At 36.9% G+C, this 16,976-nt stretch overlaps 1 long non-coding RNA gene across 2 annotated transcripts; it reads left to right on the forward strand.

Moving 5' to 3' along the window:
- Positions 1-3,633: 3,633 nt before the first annotated feature.
- On the forward strand, positions 3,634-14,401 carry LOC132618030 (uncharacterized). Of its 2 annotated transcripts, XR_009573921.1 has the most exons (5): positions 3,634-4,422; positions 6,193-6,243; positions 7,808-9,515; positions 10,317-10,367; positions 11,828-14,401. It is a non-coding gene; the product is annotated as an uncharacterized LOC132618030 (long non-coding RNA). The 2 variants fall into 2 exon arrangements; XR_009573920.1 differs by having other exon boundaries at positions 7,808-10,367.
- The last annotated feature ends 2,575 nt before the right edge of the window (positions 14,402-16,976 follow it).

Raw genomic sequence — 16,976 nt, forward strand, 5'->3', positions numbered from 1 at the left:
TTCAAAAGCCCAAATTTTAGGAGAGTTGGCATATGCGTGGGGTGTCCGAATTTTTCGTGTGACCGCGTAGCCTTCTCACTCTTGTTGTCCGCTCGGGAACCCTGTGTCTAGTGAGCCCACTCTTAGTCAACCTAACGTAGAGCTAAACCAACACCCGTTATTAGAAGCATGCATTTCATGACCTAGGAGGTTTAATACCCATGGTGTATTAAGCCCATTAGATGACTTTACCCAAACGTCCAAGTGGGTCCACGACCCCAAGTGACACTATTCATACTTTATGTGCATGTTCGAAGGATAATTGTGCCTAAATATTGACTATTTGCTCTAACTAATTAAACTTTAGGAGGGAGGGAATGACTAACCTTTCTATGACAGGTATGGATTTTACATTGGAGTATGTATGTGATCAACAACTGATGAGAACTAAGGACATCACAAAATAGAGCCAGAAATTTAGACATGACAAATTGTATTTATTTTGCTTAGGTTAGGAAGTGTTTTATGTTGTATTCATTTGATATGTCATAAATATTACACCAGGTTTGTACTTTATTTTTGGGAAATAGAATTTGTTTAATTAGCCAAGAGCAATGGGATGACGTATCATGACACATTTTACCCTTCCAACAGACGTTAGGCCTACCTCCGGCACAAAGAGGTCACATGCATATTAGGGCGTGTTATTGTTGTTTGATATACTTGTTTACATTTTGCTTGACAACTTATTTGCCTTTATTTGATGAATTATTTGCTACATGACTTATTTGACTCTACGTGATCATGACTTTACTTAGATATTTTAATATGAGACTAATATCATTTGCATTTTATGTTTCTTCCTGTTTATTTTTTATTCCTAAAAGAGTTGATTCGTGTTGACATTCGAACTGGCCGACCATCCTTACTTCACAAGGTTAAAGACGTCAGCATTACCTCGATGTAGTTGGGTCGTTCAAGGAAGGAAAACTACCATGTCTGATCCAGCCGCATCTATTTCAACTGGTTTGGAAAACATCGCGATCTCTAGTGATCCTCCCAAGACGTCCGAACATAGAACTACTATTCAACATGATGAACATATCGCCCGCCTGACTCAAGAGATTGAGGATTTACGCGGAGAACTGAATCGGGTTAGGGACTTGACCAATTTGTCCATCACACTCCAAAGTCCACCTCCTGAACGTAGAAATGTCGCACCAAACCCATCCTCGTTTTCCATCACTTGAATCTCCAGTTCCTGAACATTTCCCTCCACAAAATAATGCACCTACCAACAACAACTTACCTCCAATCACCCCCGCAAATCCACCAAATCCATCATCCGTCTATACTCCTCCCCAAAGTCAACCACTCACCTACACCACCTATGCTACTCCTAATCCATCACCCGTCAAGCCACCAAGTCAATCGCCAGTTCACACTCCTTATGTTCCTTTATCCACTAACACTAATCCACCCCCTACAACTACTCCTCTAAACCCACCAAACCAACTACCTATAAATACCACTTATAACACACCACCTCCAATCCAAAACACTACCACCGTCCAAACTTATCCAACCCAGCATATACAAGGGGCACATTTTGTCACTCCTAATGAGCAATATGTTCCTCCGGTATGTACATCGGAACCACAAGCCTTTACCAACCCAATGATGGTCAGGTTCCAACCTGAGGTGGATCAATATGAGGAAATGGAAAAGGATGCAAAAGCAAGGGCAGATGATATGTTGTTAAAAGAGATCCAAAATCTCAAAGAAGCAATGAGAAACCTTCAAGTTGCTAGGGGAAGCAAGAGTGTAGAATATTAAGATCTGTGTGTTCAGCCTGACGTTAATTTGCCTGTAGGCTACGAGCCGCCAAAATTTGATACATTTAATGGAACAGGCGACCCTCATACGCATTTAAGGGCTTATTGTGACAAACTGGTTGGAGTAGGTAGAGATCAGAATATAAGGATAAAGTTATTCATAAGAAGCCTATTTGGTGAGGCTCTTACTTGGTATACGCAACAAGATATCCGTAAATGGCGTGGTTGGAGTGATATGGCACAAGACTTCGTGGACCGATTCAGTTTCAATACCGATATCACACCAGATAGATTCTACATGACTAAGGTAACCAAGAAGTCAACTGAGACGTTCCGCGAGTATGCGCTACGTTGGAGGTCAGAAGCAACTAGGGTTCAACCCCCGATGAGTGATAGAGAAACGATTGCTGCCAAGCTGGCATATACAATGAGAAAATGATAGGCAAGATGGGACAAAAGTTCACAGAAGTTGTCAGAATGGGAGAAGCCTTAGAAGAAGGAATCAAATCGGGAAAAATTCAGGATCTCACTGCCTTGTAAGCTGCAAGCAAAGCTATTCAATTTGGTTCTATCAGCGGGACCAAAAAGAAGAAAGAAGATGTAGCTGCAGTGATGAATATCCAAGGACGTAAGCCAAGCCAAGCCATTGCATACCTTAACCATCCACAACAACCTTTCTACCCTTACCAATATGCTGAACCCTACCAAGCTCTACCAACTCCTTACCCTGTCTACAATGCCCAAGCAAACTACTACCAACCTCGACCCCCTACCTACCAAAACCCACGTCCATACCAACCCGTTCAAGCTCCAACTTACCAAAATCGACCACATGCTACACCTAAAGCCCGTTCAAACCCTGAAATCAGAAATACTCACAACTATACCCTATTCGCCGAACCTTTGGCTCAATTATTTGAAAGATTGAAAACAGCAGGCGTGATACAACCAATTGAAGGGGAAATTCCGGATCCTATTCCGAGATGATTTGATGGTTTCAAGCATTGTGCATATCATTCGGGAGTTGCTGGGCACGATACCGAAGATTGCTATGGTCTCAAAAACAAGATCGAAGCCTTAATCAAGGAAGGGGCAATTCAACTTACTGGGGCTCAGCCCAATGTGGACAACAACCCTCTACCTACTCACGAAAATGCTAATGTGAACATTGTTGACACCCAATTTTGTCCCTCTTTTATTTAATTTACTCGGGTTTCTAAATTTTCTGACGAGCTAAATACTTTATTTTTCACAATATTTTATTGCCACTACTATTAATATCGCTACTTTTATTTTCAACAGTATGAGCATTACTTTATTACAGATTTTAAACAGTTAGTCATCGTTTCATTTTTTGGGTTTGCAACTCGTTAAATTAATTACAAGACAACACTTTGTTAAATCCTTATTTTCTACATATTAATTATTAATTGTCTTCACATAGTATGTATTGTACTAGTTACTAAATTAGAAACCCAAGAATAATTAAATAGAGGAGGAAGAATCAACAATTTTCACCTCATAAGCAATTGCTCGGAAGTATATCAATGTTGGACTCATGTTGAAGCTCGTATTTTAAAACAACGTATTATAATTTTTATTTCATCAAAATATTATTTTACAAGGGGTAAATTCTTGATAATAGCTATCTACCCCCAAAAGAAAAAAAAAGAAAGAAAGAAAAACTTTACATTTGTATTCCTCTTTCCACGCCACACATCTCCCCACAATCTGATTTCTTTTTCCCCTTTTCTTTAATGGGCTCCACATTTTTTTTTTGACTACATCTCAACATCTAACCTAATTTCTCTTTCTCTTTTCCCTAAAACCCTTCAGCCGCCCCCCTTTCTTTATTTTCCCCCTCTCTCCCTCACGTTCCCTTCCTCCCTCTTTTCCCTCATTCTCGCCTCATCTCCCTCGTCCCACTCACCCACAACCGACACACGCTCCTCTCTTTCCATTTTTTCATCATCACCGCCGCACCCCGCTCCTCCACCCACCTCAAAATTCCCTATAAAAAGGGGGACGACTCCACCTTCTGGGGGAGGATTTTTCTGGAACGAAAAAGACCCCATCCTTTTTTAGCAAGAAACAAGATCAAACAGATCAGAAACAGACCGAAAAAAAATCCCAAGATCTGAAATCCAAAAATCTCCCCACAAAACAAAAGCTTATACTTTGGACAACAAGGACTCAGCATATTTTTTAGAAAAAAGAAAAAGATCCGAAAAAATCCTATGGTTTCTTGACATCGATTAGAAATCCTAAACTTTCATTTGATTGCTCTGTATTATTACGAAGTAGAGTGTATAAAACTCAAGAATTGAACACTGATCGGACACGGATTGGTGATACATGAGTATTTTCTAAAAATCTTGGGTTTTCTTTCATTTTCAAAATTGGGTCTTGAACTTTTGTTTCAAATCAGAAAATACTCTGTTATGGAATTTGTGTTGAAAAATTAAGTTTTCCACAATTCGACCAACTGTCGTCGCAGTTTGGCAAAAGGACTTTAACTACCAAAATTTTCGATCGAGTTTCGGGCCTATTCATAACGATAGAGTAGATTCGACGCCATCGACGCCTCAGTTCATTGCACAAAAAAAAGGTAAACCTTCCTCCTTTAGCATGATGTCTTTAATCTAGTATTTAGGTTCGCATGTTTGATACTTGGTTGTGTTTGTTTAGATTAGTCTACAATTGGTCTTAATAAGTCTGTTGTAGGATTAATTATTTTTGTTAAGTTTGTTGGTTGTTGATTGTTGCTTGGATCAAGTGGGTTATCTGATGTTAATGCTAGTCTTAATGAGTTCTTTGTGGCAATATGTTATATCCCGTATTTTTTTTACGTCGGATTATTTGTAAGCTGAGGTGGGGCCCACACATCGAGATTTTTTTTGGACATCTGAAAAGTCATATGAATCACATATGTGAAGTTAAACACAACTCAAGAAGGACCCTTGGGCCAAATCAAAGTGGAAGTCCTCCAAACGAATATTTTTATGAAAACGTTTTCGGGTGACCTGACTTCTAGGGGAAAAAACGGTATTATAAGTTTGGAATTTGAAACAATACCAAGAAATAGAAGTTGTAGATAATTGAATTAGCTTTCCAACCATAGGTTGTGGGTTCCCAGGTGACATCGGTACAAGGAGATATGGACGTTTTAAGGTCGAAAGGTCAGTGGGCTAGGCCCAACTCGGGATCAACCGAGTTGGCCCAAAAAAATGAAGAAAACAAATTAGGCCCAAAAGAGGGGTGGCCGGCCATACAATGGCCCAAGCCCATGGATTCTAATTAATTTCCATGTGATAATTAAATAAAAGGGGTCATTTAGTTGTCTTGAAACATATAGAAGTTTCAAGAACATTAGAAGAGGAGAAAAACAAAACAAATGAAGAGCAAAGGAGACATGGCATACGGCCATGCTCTCCAATTTTTGTCCCTTTGAAATCTTCTCCCAAAAATTATTTTCTTGTGGTATTCTTACTAATTCAAGGGTCCTTTACAACTTGGTGTAATTATTTTGGAAGAAAGAACACTTGTTTCTTCAAGTTGACAACTTGGTCAAGTGAAGAAGATTGTAGAAAAAGGTAAGAATTAATCCTTTTTTATTATGTTATGAAGGTTGGTTTATGTTGTAGTATGTAGAAATGAGTAGAATTTATGGAAATATGGAAGTTTACAAAGTGGGTTTGCATGTGTGCATGTGTATGTAAGGTTGTATAAATAAGATGAGTTGAATTGTATGTTGTATTCTAGTTGTAGTTGTGGTGGACCTTATATTGGAAATGGAAGAAAATGGTTCAAGTTGGCATGGAAAATTATTGGAAATAGTTATAGGAAATTATGTGATTTTAATGAAGTTTTTATGTAATTATGAAAATGAAATTATTAAGGTGCAAATTATGATTATGGTTGATGAAATTGGAAGATGGAAATATGTTAGGAATATGTAGATTGAAGATTAGAAGTTTTGGATGGATTATGGTTTTGGTTTGTATATCTTGTGAATATTTGGTAGAAATGATATGAAATGCTTCCGAATTATATTGTAATGATCTTGATTAGTAATGAATGTAAAAACATTGAGATTGGTTTTGGAAATGTGAAGTTGGAATGAAAGCTATTGCATTATGTTGGAAAGAAGACTAGTTGTGTTATATTGTGTTTTGTAGTCATGGTTGTTGTCATTGTGTTGATAGTTTGGCCGGGTTGAATTCCCGGATTGTTGTTGATAAAAAATTGGCTAAGTTGAATTTTGGGGATGGTGCATTTATAGGGGAGATGCTGCCCAAATTTTTGTAGACAAGTATTGGTTAAGATTGAAATCTTAAAGCCTTACAATTAACATTTGGTAATTGTGACCAAATTGTAGATTTTGGCGAACTTGAAACTTGATTTTGGAGACGTGTATGAAGCGGAAAAGGTATGTAAGGCTTCACCCTTCCTTCTATGGCATGTCTTAAACGTAATAAGTTGGGTACGAGCCTCGGGGACAACTCTATTTCCCGGAATTCGCACTTAAAGTTTCCCCTTTTTCATTCAGTAGAATTGAATTAGAAATTGTGTAAAATATTGGAGAAACTTCCTAAACATCTAGAACTGGCATAAATATGACCCGACTACCTTAAAACCCACACAAGTGACGTCATGAAATATAATGTACATAAATTTGGTACGCCGCCTCATTTGACCCGAGGTGGGCCCATTGTTCCCGGATTTTCCCTATTGCTCCGTTTGACTTATTTTGGAGTAGAATCCAAAGGAAACTTTTGATCCTCGTTCCGATTATCAAACGATAAGTACTGTACCATTCTAATGGAAATATGCATATGTATATAAAATATGTATATGTATATAAGATATGTATATGTATACAAAATATGTATATGTATATAAGATATGTATATGTATATAAAATATGTATATGTATATAAGATATGTAAAAGTATATAAGACATGTATATGTATATAAGATATATATATGTTTATAAAATATGTACATGATATACGTATATGTATACGATGAAAGATCCAGAGCGCTATAGACGCTGATATATGTACATGATACACGTATATGTATATGATAAAAGATCCAGAGCGCTATAGTCGCTGATACACGTACATGATACCAGTATATGTATATGATAAAAGATTCAGAGCGCTATAGACGCTGATATATGTACATGATGTATGCATATGTATACGGGGAAGATGGGAATAAGGGCAGAGCGTTATACACGCATATCCACCTGATCAGTTGGCATTACATGACATGATATCGTCCCGGACGCGGGATGCCCGGACGCGGGATGTGTATTTATGGCTAAATGGATCGGCTGCCGACGCCTCGGCAATATGACATGTTCTATTTTTATATATATATGAACAAGAAAAGATTTTCAACGAAAAGCTAAGCTATGATATGATACGCTATGATACGCTATGCCATGATATGATACTCTACGACAAGCTATGCTATGATATGATAAGCTATGCTATGATATGACAAGTTACGCTATGGCATGATACACTATGACACACTATACTATGACATTGACATGATATAACACGATACGACATGTTGTAGTAAGACATGACATTACACGATATAATATACCATGATAAGACACGATAGGATACGACCTGATATGCCACGATAGGATACGACCTGATATGCCACGATAGGATACGATAGGGCACGATAGGACACGATACGACAAGATACGACATAATATAAGTTCTATTTTCTACGTTCATGGAGGGGAAACGTTTTTAAAAGGGAAAGACAAGCCATGCATGATAGCCGCCCAAAAAGGGGCCTTCCTATGTACAGGTTACTTTCTTGCCTCGTTATATGTCCTGTGACTCCATGATATTATTAATCGCACTCTATGTTATTGCTTGCATTGTCTTCCATGCCTTACATACTCGGTACACTATTCGTACTGACGTCCCTTCTTGTGGACGCTGCGTTTCATGCCGCGCAGGTCAGCAGACAGGTGGACTTGATCCTTAGGAGCTCTACCAGCGGTACTCTACAGTGCTCCAGTTGTTCCGGAGCCTCACTTCCGCGGTACTATTTTGTGTATGTATATTCGGGCACGGCAGTACCCGGCCCTTTCTATGTATAAGTGTACTATGTCTAGAGGCTCGTAGACAGATATGCCCAGTCAGTCAAGTACAGTTAGATATATGGTGTGTTGGCATTTTAATGTTGTTGTATAAAGTGATAACGAAGTTTACTATTCTATGTTCATAATGACGCTGCTAATGTTAATGTTCAAACAAAAAAATATATGGCACTGTTCATACGGCTTGCTAAGAGGTAAAGGCAAAATGATAGATAAGGGGTGCTCGGTACAAGTATCGGGTACTCGTCACGGCCCCTAATCGGGTCGTGACAGAAGTGGTATCAGAGCAGTTCGGTCCTAGGGTTTGTCTACGAGCCGTGTCCAGTAGAGTCTTGTTTATGGGTGTGTAGCGCGCCACATTTATAAACAGGAGGCTACGGGGCATATAGGGATTGTTGACCTTCTTGGTATCTTAGATCGTGCGATAGAGCTGAGTTATAGGAAAATGAAATTCCTTATATGAGCTTTACATACGACGGGAGAAGGTAAGGGATGACATGGAAAGTCATAAAGGTAAGTTTTGAAGTATTTGTTTTGTTATCAAAAAATTGAAAGTTCAGAATGGCTGGAATGTGTTATATAGCTGTATGCTTTGTAAGGTTTTGTTGATATTGTTGATATTTGTCGCGTACTGATTCTGAATAGTAAGGATGATAAAGGAAAATAGGGTAAAAGATAAGGAATGGGCATGAGGAAAAAGGACGACTAAAAAAAAAAGGGACCCTCCCGAAGTATTATGACACCCCATAAGATCAGTTGAACATTCGAGGACGAATGTTTTAAAGGGGGGAGGATGTTATATCCCGTATTTTTTTTACGTCGGATTATTTGTAAGCTGAGGTGGGGCCCACACATCGAGATTTTTTTTGGACATCTGAAAAGTCATATGAATCACATATGTGAAGTTAAACACAACTCAAGAAGGACCCTTGGGCCAAATCAAAGTGGAAGTCCTCCAAACGAATATTTTTAAGAAAACGTTTTCGGGTGACCTGACTTCTAGGGGCAAAAAACGGTATTATAAGTTTGGAATTTGAAAAAATACCAAGGAAATAGAAGTTGTAGATAATTGAATTAGCTTTCCAACCATAGGTTGTGGATTCCCAGGTGACATCGGTACAAGGAGATATGGACGTTTTAAGGTCGAAAGGTCAGTGGGCTAGGCCCAACTCGGGATCAACCGAGTTGGCCCAAAAAAATGAAGAAAACAAATTAGGCCCAAAAGAGGGGTGGCCGGCCATACAATGGCCCAAGCCCATGGATTCTAATTAATTTCCATGTGATAATTAAATAAAAGGGGTCATTTAGTTGTCTTGAAACATATAGAAGTTTCAAGAACATTAGAAGAGGAGAAAAACAAAACAAATGAAGAGCAAAGGAGACATGGCATACGGCCATGCTCTCCAATTTTTGTCCCTTTGAAATCTTCTCCCAAAAATTATTTTCTTGTGGTATTCTTACTAATTCAAGGGTCCTTTACAACTTGGTGTAATTATTTTGGAAGAAAGAACACTTGTTTCTTCAAGTTGACAACTTGGTCAAGTGAAGAAGATTGTAGAAAAAGGTAAGAATTAATCCTTTTTTATTATGTTATGAAGGTTGGTTTATGTTGTAGTATGTAGAAATGAGTAGAATTTATGGAAATATGGAAGTTTACAAAGTGGGTTTGCATGTGTGCATGTGTATGTAAGGTTGTATAAATAAGATGAGTTGAATTGTATGTTGTATTCTAGTTGTAGTTGTGGTGGACCTTATATTGGAAATGGAAGAAAATGGTTCAAGTTGGCATGGAAAATTATTGGAAATAGTTATAGGAAATTATGTGATTTTAATGAAGTTTTTATGTAATTATGAAAATGAAATTATTAAGGTGCAAATTATGATTATGGTTGATGAAATTGGAAGATGGAAATATGTTAGGAATATGTAGATTGAAGATTAGAAGTTTTGGATGGATTATGGTTTTGGTGGAAAGTTTGTATATTTTGTATATCTTGTGAATATTTGGTAGAAATGATATGAAATGCTTCCGAATTATATTGTAATGATCTTGATTAGTAATGAATGTAAAAACATTGAGATTGGTTTTGGAAATGTGAAGTTGGAATGAAAGCTATTGCATTATGTTGGAAAGAAGACTAGTTGTGTTATATTGTGTTTTGTAGTCATGGTTGTTGTCATTGTGTTGATAGTTTGGCCGGGTTGAATTCCCGGATTGTTGTTGATAAAAAATTGGCTAAGTTGAATTTTGGGGATGGTGTATTTATAGGGGAGATGCTGCCCAAATTTTTGTAGACAAGTATTGGTTAAGATTGAAATCTTAAAGCCTTACAATTAACATTTGGTAATTGTGACCAAATTGTAGATTTTGGCGAACTTGAAACTTGATTTTGGAGACGTGTATGAAGCGGAAAAGGTATGTAAGGCTTCACCCTTCCTTCTATGGCATGTCTTAAACGTAATAAGTTGGGTACGAGCCTCGGGGACAACTCTATTTCCCGGAATTCGCACTTAAAGTTTCCCCTTTTTCATTCAGTAGAATTGAATTAGAAATTGTGTAAAATATTGGAGAAACTTCCTAAACATCTAGAACTGGCATAAATATGACCCGACTACCTTAAAACCCACACAAGTGACGTCATGAAATATAATGTACATAAATTTGGTACGCCGCCTCATTTGACCCGAGGTGGGCCCATTGTTCCCGGATTTTCCCTATTGCTCCGTTTGACTTATTTTGGAGTAGAATCCAAAGGAAACTTTTGATCCTCGTTCCGATTATCAAACGATAAGTACTGTACCATTCTAATGGAAATATGCATATGTATATAAAATATGTATATGTATATAAGATATGTATATGTATACAAAATATGTATATGTATATAAGATATGTATATGTATATAAAATATGTATATGTATATAAGATATGTAAAAGTATATAAGACATGTATATGTATATAAGATATATATATGTTTATAAAATATGTACATGATATATGTATATGTATACGATGAAAGATCCAGAGCGCTATAGACGCTGATATATGTACATGATACACGTATATGTATATGATAAAAGATCCAGAGCGCTATAGTCGCTGATACACGTACATGATACCAGTATATGTATATGATAAAAGATTCAGAGCGCTATAGACGCTGATATATGTACATGATGTATGCATATGTATACGGGGAAGATGGGAATAAGGGCAGAGCGTTATACACATATCCACCTGTCAGTTCTACATCATGAAGTCCCGGACGCGGGATGCCCGGACGGGATGTGTATTTATGGCTAAATGGATCGGCTGGTCGGCAATATGAAGTTCTATTTTTATATATATATGAACAAGAAGATTCAACGAAAAGTAGAAAAAGCTATGTACGCTAGAATTAACTCTACGACAAGCTTTTTTATAAGCTATGCTATTATGAAGTTACGTTGGTTACACTATGACACACTATACTTGACATTGACAGTATAACACGTAGAATGTTGTATGAGACATTAGATATAATATGCCATTAAGACACGATAGGATGACCTGATGCCAATAGGATGACCTGATGCCAGTAGGATACGATAGGGCACGATAAAGTACGACAAGATACGACATAATATAAGTTCTATTTTTGCATGGAGGGGAAACGTTTTTAAAAGGGAAAGACAAGCCATGCATGATAGCCGCCCAAAAAGGGGCCTTCCTATGTACAGGTTACTTTCTTGCCTCGTTATATGTCCTGTGACTCCATGATATTATTAATCGCACTCTATGTTATTGCTTGCATTGTCTTCCATGCCTTACATACTCGGTACACTATTCGTACTGACGTCCCTTCTTGTGGACGCTGCGTTTCATGCCGCGCAGGTCAGCAGACAGGTGGACTTGATCCTTAGGAGCTCTACCAGCGGTACTCTACAGTGCTCCAGTTGTTCCGGAGCCTCACTTCCGCGGTACTATTTTGTGTATGTATATTCGGGCACGGCAGTACCCGGCCCTTTCTATGTATAAGTGTACTACGTCTAGAGGCTCGTAGACAGATATGCCCAGTCAGTCAAGTACAGTTAGATATATGGTGTGTTGGCATTTTAATGTTGTTGTATAAAGTGATAACGAAGTTTACTAGTCTATGTTCATAATGACGCTGCTAATGTTAATGTTCAAACAAAAAAATATATGGCACTGTTCATACGGCTTGCTAAGAGGTAAAGGCAAAATGATAGATAAGGGGTGCTCGGTATAAGTATCGGGTACTCGTCACGGCCCCTAATCGGGTCGTGACACAATATATGCAAGTTCGGAGCCCCTGGAAGTTGCTAAATGCTAACAACATCTGCCTAGTTCCGTCTAATTTAGTCGTTCGCTATATGTCTAAGTAGTTGGTTAGCCTGTTAGTTTTTCATAAAATCATTAGTGAAGCATTGGTGTGTTTGCAGATTTGTTTATTTTGAGTATAGTTTAATTATGTGTTTGTAGATATTGTCCAACTTTTGGTGTCTTAGTAGTTTTAGATCAAACAGCCTTCCTTGGTCCCCTCATATCATGGTAGTTGCTTGTTTCTTGAACTAGCTTGCATCAAGTCGAGTTCTGAAGTTGTATTAAATATCAGAAAGATTAATTCAATCCTGGCTGTTGTGTCCGAGTATGATTTTTATGTCTGCAGTGTATGACCATTTTAGTTAAGGCTTATGACAAACTTGCTTGCATTATATACCTACTAGCATTACTTGTATGTCGAATTTTGAGAATTTGAACCTATCATTCCATGCCTCATCTCCATCAGTGTTAAATATGTATACATCATGTTCTATTAAAACAAGTTTTCTTGGTTTCTAAATTTACAAATGATCTTGTAAAAATGCTATATGCTACATGTGTCTTACATAGAATGAAGTTAAAAATCCTTGTATGGTTTTCAGTCCTTCTTTCTTTTACAATAAGTGCTGCCAGTTAAAGAATGGGCAAGCATGTTTCAGTTTTCCTCGAATCTGTAGTTATTAAATATTGGTTTAGAAAGAATGAGATTTGCAAATGATTTATGCTCAGTGTGATATCCTGTAATTCCCCTCTTCATCTCTGTTTGTCTATGCTTAACAAATTAGTCCTGAAATCCTTTAAATTGCTTCACACTTGGATGTTGGTTTGTTAGCAGTTAGCTTTGATTCAACCCTTGCATTGTTTTAAAACATCTTACTCTACATACACTCTATGTGTATCACATTGTATGTCATTATTCATATCATGTCCTCATCCACCAAATTTCCATTTCCTGTTAACAATATAGCTACATCTTATGCTCGTGGTATGATTATTTGGTCTATTTGAGGGCATGCTATCTCTCTGGTAACCTCATCAGCAACTATGTCTATCTGAAACACTCCCATTTTTACATGTCATTTGGTTTGTTTCTGTGCCCCTGCGGCCTATGCCCATGTCTGCGTCTGGAATTGCCTCTGAATTCATCTGTTTGTTTTATACAAGTAACTGCTGCATAACTTGCCTTGTTTATTCCCTTTCTGTTGAATATGCTAGTCGACCACGATACATCCCCACTGTCATACTCAGTTTGTTACTTGGGCTATGTTTTATCTAGAATTGATTGTTCTCTCTTTGCTGTTACCTGTCTAAATTGTTTGACTCTTCCATCTATCATTTGTATGCTAACGCAGGTTTGCCTCCCTGTATTGGTATTAGGACTGCTTCGGTTATTGTATATGGTATAGTTGTCCACTTTACAGTTGGTAAAAGCATCTTGACTTACTATGATGCCATTGATAAAATACATATGACCAGTGTCCTATACTCTCTTAAATATCCTTGTTAGTTTCACTTAATTTAAGTCAAACTTTTATACCTCTTTACGAACGTGTATACATGAGATATACTTGGATATACACATTATATACATGGCCTACTGATTCGTTATTTTTGAATTTATATTTTTTACCTGTTTAATCTTATCTGTTAATCATACTAATCCTTTTCTTCTCATTTTTTATGCATGAACATCGTATATGAGTCCCTCGGACTCGTCATTCCTCCGCATTTGGTGTTGGGCTAAAGGCCCAACTTGTCCTTCCTGCTCGGCCTCTGTCCACAGCACAAAAATAGAAGACAAAAATTTGGGCTAAAGCCCAATAGACAGAATCAGAACTCGGTAGCAGCATATACAAATTGTTATTGGGCCGAAGCCCAGTTGCAAACAGATTGCAGCAGTCCAAATGGGGCTGAACCCATTCTCATTATATTTGCTCCTCTATTTCTATTTTGTGTGCCCTTTAACATGTATTGTATGACTAACATTTGTGCTTTGTTAATTAAGATTAGTAACATTAAGGGTTTAGTTTAGTAATGGGTAGTTGATTTTACAAATTACATTCACTTCTATTTTTAACTATTTATAGCATCTATAACATTTATTTGGGTAATTGATTTTCAACATAGCATGACCACATCTTTTGGCTAAAAGAATCATAATTTATACTTACAATCTTAAAATTAAAAACGTCGCAAATTTTACATTTAGCTTACCTTAAAAGACAAAAAGGTAAACTAACTCAACGAATGACTCTTTTAATTTAGTTTCCTTCCAACACTTGAAATACATAATTGTTTGAAACAACCTTAGCACAATATATATATATTAAACTACTAATCTTTATATGAAGCCTTTAATATTTATTCAACATTAATCTTAATAACTCTTTGAATTTGTGAGTCGGCATAGCTCACTTTTCTCCAAATACATATAAACATCACATATTGTCTCTTTTAGTTTATTTTAACTAAACTCTTTATACAAATTACCGTGTTTTCTACAAGTATTATTTTAAACAACACTATTACACTTTCATTTAAAACTTTGACAACATTTATAAGTCGTATTTTAAAATAACATTAGAAGTATTCTTTTATACAAATTATTACCTTCTACAAATCCTATTTTTTCAAACAACGTTTCTATATATCTACCTGTAACTTTAACTATATTTACAAAATTATTTTCTTTCCTACAATACTATATTTACACTTAGCCTAATTAAATTTTAGTCCGGTCGGTTAACCATTGTTAATGGGTCTTAAAGGATGCCTAATACCTTCCCTTTAGACTAATTGAACCCTTACTCAGATCTTTTGGTTTCGTAAACTTTAAAATAAAATCAACTTTAGATAATCACTTTAATTAATTTTAGGTGTCCTAATTCACCGTAAATAATTAGGTGGCGACTCCTTAACATAAACAAAAAAGAGGAATCACCAATATGTCATACTTCTAATTTAACCCGGTTAAAATGGGGTATGACAAACATGATAACTATTGAGGAAGATTGGGATTTGAAAGAAACCATCATGTCAGTTGGAAAGGTGGAAAGGGGCACGTCATCAACCTTTGTCGCTCCCGTGGAAACAGTTCATGACAAGAACCAATGAAGGTTACTACTCGCAACACCGAGACACCGACCATCTAGGGTGCCGAACTAGGAGAGACTTTGAAGAATTGGACTTCTACTCCGTCCTTGGTTTGCCGGGAGTCTTGGTAGATTGAACATGTAGTGAACTTTTGAAATAGCATGATTTTAAAAATTGAGGCCTGAATTGTGCCCAAAACTTTTTGTTGCTTTGCCTCATCTTTTGGAAGCTTAATTGCAAAATCTATGAATGCATTTCTGATTTTCCTTAACTGTCTATTATTTGTTAATTTTTATTTTATTTAGTATATAAATTATCAAATCTGCCAATTTTATGATTGTGACATATAATGAAACAAATGAATAAAGTTTATGTGCCGAACACGATTATGAAGAACGGGAAGACAACATATATCTCGAGAGAATAACAAAGAAATTAGAGGACAAGACAAGATTCCACTTGGAAGAAATTGAAATAGCCGATAGATAATGACATAAGCATGAAGGCTATCAATTCAAGAAGAAATCAAAGGACGACATTAGATTAGATTTCCTAGTTTGCAACCTTTCCTTTAATGTAATTACGAACTACGCTGACCTGATTCCCTCGGCGGGATACGTAGGCAGCCCACATAGGGTTCGGTTGCATTATAGCAGAAAATCCAAAAAAATCCTTATTATTTGTATGTAAGGAGAACTATGCCTGACCTGATTCCCTCGGTGGGATACGTAGGCTATCGACATACGGTTCAGTCATATTTAGGTAGAAGTCCAACAAACCTTTTGCCATTTATGTAACGGAACTACGCTGACCTGATTCCCTTAGTGGGATACGTAGGAAATCCACATCGGGTTCGGTCCCTTTATTAGAAAATTTTCAAACCATTTTTATGTATCTTAGGAACTACGTTCTGACCTGATTCCCTTGGCAGGATACGTAGGCAACCTATATAAGGCTCGGTCACACCACAACACAAGTTTAGTGTACCCTCCCGAAGTCAAAACTGGGGCAGATTTTGAAACATATAGACAAGATAATGGTTGGACATCGACAAGATTAAGGCTACCAGACACGAAGTACTATAGACAAATGACTTTTCAATTGTTTTGGAAGTGTCACAATCTAAAAGTTGGCAGAAATTTTTACAACTTATATAGATATATTTACATATATATCTTTCCTTATATACACATACTTACATATATATCTTTCCTTATATACATATACTTACATATATATCTTTCAAAATGAAACACTTTCTTTCAATTGTTTTCACTACTATTCATCTACCGAGGCTTGAACGGAGATCACAATATCCAAACAAACAAGACGAATGGAGCGCCAACAACGTCAAGCTTCGAGTACGAATCAACTTCCCCCTACCAAACTAAGAGTTTTTCTTTGAGTACAGGAATCAAAGACCGCGAGATCAACAGTTAAGTCTATTAATCATGGCCGAAAAGCATCATTTGGCTCATTGTGGCCTCGCCTTAAAAGCCAAACGACTTTATTTCTAACTTTGTCTTTAATTTTATTTTTTATCACAATAACTTTATGACTTTATTAACAAATACACCTATTTTCGTAGGTTGTCGAGATCGAAGGC

Source organism: Lycium barbarum, chromosome 11, assembly GCF_019175385.1.
Source record: "Lycium barbarum isolate Lr01 chromosome 11, ASM1917538v2, whole genome shotgun sequence".
Taxonomy (NCBI): domain Eukaryota; kingdom Viridiplantae; phylum Streptophyta; class Magnoliopsida; order Solanales; family Solanaceae; genus Lycium; species Lycium barbarum.